The following is a 6,000-nucleotide window of genomic DNA, read 5'->3' as shown; positions in this document are numbered from 1 at the left end:
GAGATAAGTAAAATAATCTTATTTAAAACCTAAAACAATATTTTTATTTACCCTAATTGGCAGATTATTGAATTTTCTTTAATGAAAAATTCACATTATTTTGACTAAATATCCTTCTAGAAAATGCTTATTGGTTTAAGTATTTTTAGATATTTGGACTAAAAATCACACAAAAACTATAAGAAAGAAAATCTTTTTTGCAGTGTTTTTACCAACTGTTAATTGTATAAATCAGAAGCTTATTTTTTTTTAATCGCCACGTTCATTAAAAAAGCATTTTGCTGCTGTTCCGGGCACTGCTGCTTCAATCACGACATCAATGATTCTGCGATTTATTGATAGATCACAAGAAAACCAGCCACAATATATCACAATTTTGGTAAATGAAAGGGGAAAATGCATCAAAAATGTATGATGCGACAATGCAACAATGTAAAACAAGTGCACATCTGTCAAACAAGCTTAAAAATGCTGATGTGCAGAGAGGAGTTTATGACTGAAGAGAGCACATCTCTATCACAGCAGCAGAATCTCAATTTAGTGGAATATGCATTTAAGAAAAAACTGCCAAAATAGCATTTTATTGCTTTCTAATTTTCTGTAAACTTACAACACTTATTACAACTTGACCAACTAATTTTATGTAAAATGGAACATTTTATGCTTAGACCTGGTTTATTTTTTAATAAAAAAATATGTATCCCCACTATTTTTTCAACTGATCAGAATGCTCTGAGAGGTGAGCACAGACTCCTTTGAGCACGTATGTTTTCAACAGTGCATGGAGAACATTAGTTATTTACTCATCTATTTAATTCCCCTAATATTTTTTTGCCAAAATACCATCTAAAAGACTTTGACAAGTTCTGTAAGAGTCAAATAAAAGGCCATTCTAATTAAATGTTCATGTCCTATTGATATCTTTAAATATTTTGGCGGAGTTAAAAAGTTTGAGCACATAAGAAGTTGCACTGGCCGCGGGCACGCGCGAGCGATTGCAAAGTGAAAGCGCGTCTGTTAGAAAGAAACTAGTGGCATATTCGGGGGAGCTGGATGTCTGAAACACACAAATACATTGGCCCAGCTTGGACAGAAGAAAGTTTTTGTATGCCTGAGATTTTCACCATTGCAATAGCTCATCTGTCTGTCTGTTGTTTACACGACGCTGATGTATGTCCCATGATCCACCGACCGCTGTTACGGGAAGCGCCACCTGGTGGCGGCTGGGTGTACTGTAGCTAAAGCGGTTATCTGCTGCAGTCAGTGTGGAAAACTGATTAATTAAATCAGATCTTTTGTAAATTTAGGTAAATATTTTGGCGCCTGAGTATGTATCGCGGTCAGAAATAACACTATAAATGGGCATATATTTTGTCACACCACTAATCCACAACTCAACAAACTAAAACGAAAATCACACAATAATTTCAAGCACTCTTGGGGGCCCCCTGGTGGCCACGGGGCCCTAAGCAGCCGCTTAGTTCGCTTATGCCTTGGGCCGGCTCTGTGTTTTGTCAAATCATGCTTGCTGTGTGTTTTATTATTCTCTGGAACATAATTAATATTGAACTAAAGGCACTTCTGTGTTTGTGTCATGTCCTTTGGATCCCAAATACAGAAACAGACGAAGCTCTGTGGAAACAGCCGTGTTTAGACGCATTTTTAGCTTCATCTCTGCTATAATGTTCCAGCGCCTCTGGCCACAGCCCTTACCTGCATGCGCAGTGTGGGATGCGAGAGACTTATGGGGTATTACCTGTCAAAAAGTTTGATGGATTGTAGCCCCGCCCACTAAGGCGGGACTTCCGGTTTAAACCCCGCCCCTTTGTATAAACTTTATAGTTCTGGTAATTAGATTCTTATCGGTTTAATATAAAATAATAATTCCGGTAATTAGATTTTTATCAGACTAATTAAATTAATAATTCAGGTAATTAGATTTGTATCGGTCTAATTAAATTAATGATTCCGGTAATGAAAATATTGGTAATTAAATTCTAATCAACCTGAAATAAAATAATTATTATAATAATAACGGTAATTAAATTACTGTTATTAGAACCATTATTTAATATTTTAATTAGTGCTGTAAATTATATTTATTATATTACATCATCATTTTATTTAAGTTGTATAAAATTAGTATTTTATTAAATAATATTATGTATTGTATTATATTATATCATATTAAGTTATATTAAATCTTTTTTTTTACTTATATTATAATTATATCATATTATATTATTATATTATATCATTATATTATATTATTAAATTATGTTATTTTATATTATTAAATTATGTTATACTATATTATATTTGACAATATTTTATTATATCACATTATAATTAATAAACTATTACCATAAACATTCCTTTATGTTTAGCTTGTTTGTGTTTCATCTGTGTGTCAGTCTGTGTCTGAGCGTGTAAGTGATGATAAGGAAAACTTTGGATAACATCCCGTCAACTGCTTGTGAAAGATAGATTTATATCAGATGTAGAATATGTATATCTGATGGTGGGTGACTCCCACTAAATACTATATGTTGTTAGGTGATTAGAAAGTGTGCTGATATCTATATATCCACATGCAGTCAACTGTATGCATAGGTTTGTGTGTGTGTGTGTGTGGATGTGTGTGTGTGTGTGTGCGTGTGTGTGTGTGTGTGTGTGTGTATGTACGTGTGCGCGCTCTCAAGCGAACTTGGGTCTGGCTTTGTATGCTTGAATTCACGACACAGTATTTACTCAATATGTTCATTAATAGGTTATGTTGTTTTTCACATTAATACATATTTTAAGACAGACAAACATTTTAATATATCTTTGGTGGACTATTAAATTTAATATGTTTACAATATTAATCCAGTAAATAACAAATCTTAATCTGTATTGACAATTTATTGTCACACCTTTTAAAACAACGTTATCTAAAATGTAATATTCTAAAATGTTGGTTGAAAAACACAGATGTAAATTCAAGTTGTCTTTGTGATTAATGAAAACTTTTATTATGAAAAACATTTTGAAATTAAAGTTTTTCCTTTGACTAACATGTTTTCAATTTATTTACATGCATGTCCTGTAATTTATGGCATACATTGTAATACAGTCAATCCAAAACCTAATGTTTTGAGTACTGGTCATCACTGATGTAGGTTTTTAAAAAATCAACATAAAATATTTACAAAAAGAACTTATCAATCTTTAGACATTATTGTTGTTTCTTTTTTAAAATATAAATAAAATGTATAACTCATAGTAATTGTATTACTAGACAACTTAGTTACTGAATTTTGAATTTAAACTGTTTTTAATTCATTGCAATTACTTGATCATATAAAGAGAAATATGTTTATTATTCTCAATAATTGAATAACGCTGATATTTATTTAAAGAAGAAAAATTGGCTCTCAGTTTATCTAAAAACAGTACAGCTCCAGCCCCTAGTTAAATCTACTTAATGTTTAATAGTAAAATGTTTTAGTTTTACTAATGAATCCACCATTTATGTTCATATAACAGTGTAAAATCTAGTAAGTCTACAAATTTGTCAAAATTAGTCAAGTTTACAAGTAGTTCTTGAAAGTAGACTGATTACTTTTTACAGTGTAAATGATGCTTTTCTTTTACCATTAGACTTAATCAAGATTTTGTCACTACACGCAATTTGTTGGGAGTGCATATGTTTCTTTAAACAATGTTTTTTTATTGGCAAACACATTTTTAAATTATCAATCTAAAATCTAACTAAATGTTTTTCACTATGAATATAAAAACATTATCTATGCATTTCACTTGGAAAAGTGATGTTTAAAATACTATTCATTAAACTTATTGCATTACTGGAGTTTTATTTTTACAAACCAACAGCATTGACCTAACTCAAGCTTTTCATTTTGCACTGTAGCAGTTTTTTAACACAAAATGTAAACTTTTTATGCATGTGCTAAAAATCTGTAATTTTGCACCACTGTCAGAGTTTGTATATTACAAAACATACAAGTCACTCAACGTTGTTCCCATTCTTCGGGGGGTTTTAGGAACAACGATGTTTCATTTGGGGGGAAAGAAAAAAAAAAGTGATGTTTTGAAATACATTGGTTACACCAATATAGTGTAAAGGTTAGAATTTGGGGTTTCATCCAGATGGCCGGGGCTCAACCCCATGATTTGGGAATATTTTTTAACCTCTAAAGTGTCCCAAGTAACATTAATAACAACACTTAGCCACAATTATTTGTATCGTAGTTGAATGCTACACTCAATACTGCCAGCAAAACACAATAATAACAAAGAGTAAACATTTTTTTTATTTAAAGAATACTTTGCAGTAAACTTTAATGCATGAGTAAGTTTATTTTATTGACCTTCTAATGCAGAATGTTTTTGAAACATGTTTGTTTTTGTTTTTTGACCACTGGCATCTCACCAACAGTTTTTAAACACAAAATGTCTTTGCAAACTTTTTTTGCATATGTGTTAAAAGTCTAATTTTACACAACTCTTATAGCTTCCGTTAGGATGTATACAGTAAATGTTACAATAACCATTTCTACTGCCAACTATTTTGTAGTTGTATTATAATACAACTTTTGTTGTCTAATTCTTCACAATATTTATATATATATATATTTTTTTTTTTCACAAGAACTATGAATCTAATAAGGCAAGGCCAGGCAAGGCAAGGCAAGTTTATTTATATAGCACATTTCATACATTTCAAAGTGCTTTACATAAACAGGAATAAAAGAGACAAGTATAAGAAAAATAAAAACAAATAATAAAAATTATTTTAAAAATGATAAAAACAGATAAAATGGGTTAAAACAGGTTATAAAATAATGAAAAAGAAGAGAAAAACATAATAGTGTGATCTTTCAATAGTCGATCTGTCTACAAAACTTAATGAATATTTGACACTAAATCTGCAGTAATATATTTTTGCAAAAGTGTCTATTGTACTGTGTATTAAAAATGTATGCTTTTCAACTGTCATAAAAGTTTGAGTTGTAAATGTTTTGGTTTTAAACCAGAGACAACCAACAATATTATATATACCTGTTGTTTATATACTTTTTCAAATAAAAGAGAAATTATGAAAGTGTTTCTTACTACATCTAGATTTAAAACTAAATTGGGAGAAAATTTTTAGGTAGTCTTTCTAAACTGACTACAAAACCGTTGCACATGAGAGCTGTGTGTTATTGGGTTGTCTTAAACGTTAACCAACTTTAATAAATTAAACATCGTTGTTCCTAAAACCCCCCGAAGAATGGGAACAACGTTGAGTGACTTTTGAAAACTGACAGTTTTAAAAACATGTATGTTTTGTAATATACAGTTTTTAGATAAACTGAGAGCCAATTTTTCTTCTTTAAATAAATATCAGCGTTATTCCATTATTGAGAATAATAAACATATTTCTCTTTATATGATCAAGTAATTGCAATGAATTAAAAACAGTTTAAATTTAAAATTCAGTAACTAAGTTGTCTAGTAATACAATTACTACGAGTTATACATTTTATTTATCTTTTAAAAAAGAAATAACAATAATGTCTAAAGATTGATAAGTTCTTTTTGTAAATATTTTATGTTGATTTTTTAAAAACCTACATCAGTGATGACCAGTACTCAAAACATTAGGTTTTGGATTGACTGTATTACAATGTATGCCATAAATTACAGGACATGCATGTAAATAAATTGAAAACATGTTAGTCAAAGGAAAAACTTTAATTTCAAAATGTTTTTCATAATAAAAGTTTTCATTAATCACAAAGACAACTTGAATTTACATCTGTGTTTTTCAACCAACATTTTAGAATATTACATTTTAGATAACGTTGTTTTAAAAGGTGTGACAATAAATTGTCAATACAGATTAAGATTTGTTATTTACTGGATTAATATTGTAAACATATTAAATTTAATAGTCCGCCAAAGATATATTAAAATGTTTGTCTGTCTTAAAATATGTATTAATGTGAAAAA

The sequence above is a fragment of the Danio rerio genome, chromosome 16, assembly GCF_052040795.2.
Source record: "Danio rerio strain M-AB ecotype USA chromosome 16, GRCz13ab, whole genome shotgun sequence".
In the NCBI taxonomy this organism is placed as follows: domain Eukaryota; kingdom Metazoa; phylum Chordata; class Actinopteri; order Cypriniformes; family Danionidae; genus Danio; species Danio rerio.
This window is presented reverse-complemented; position numbering follows the sequence as displayed.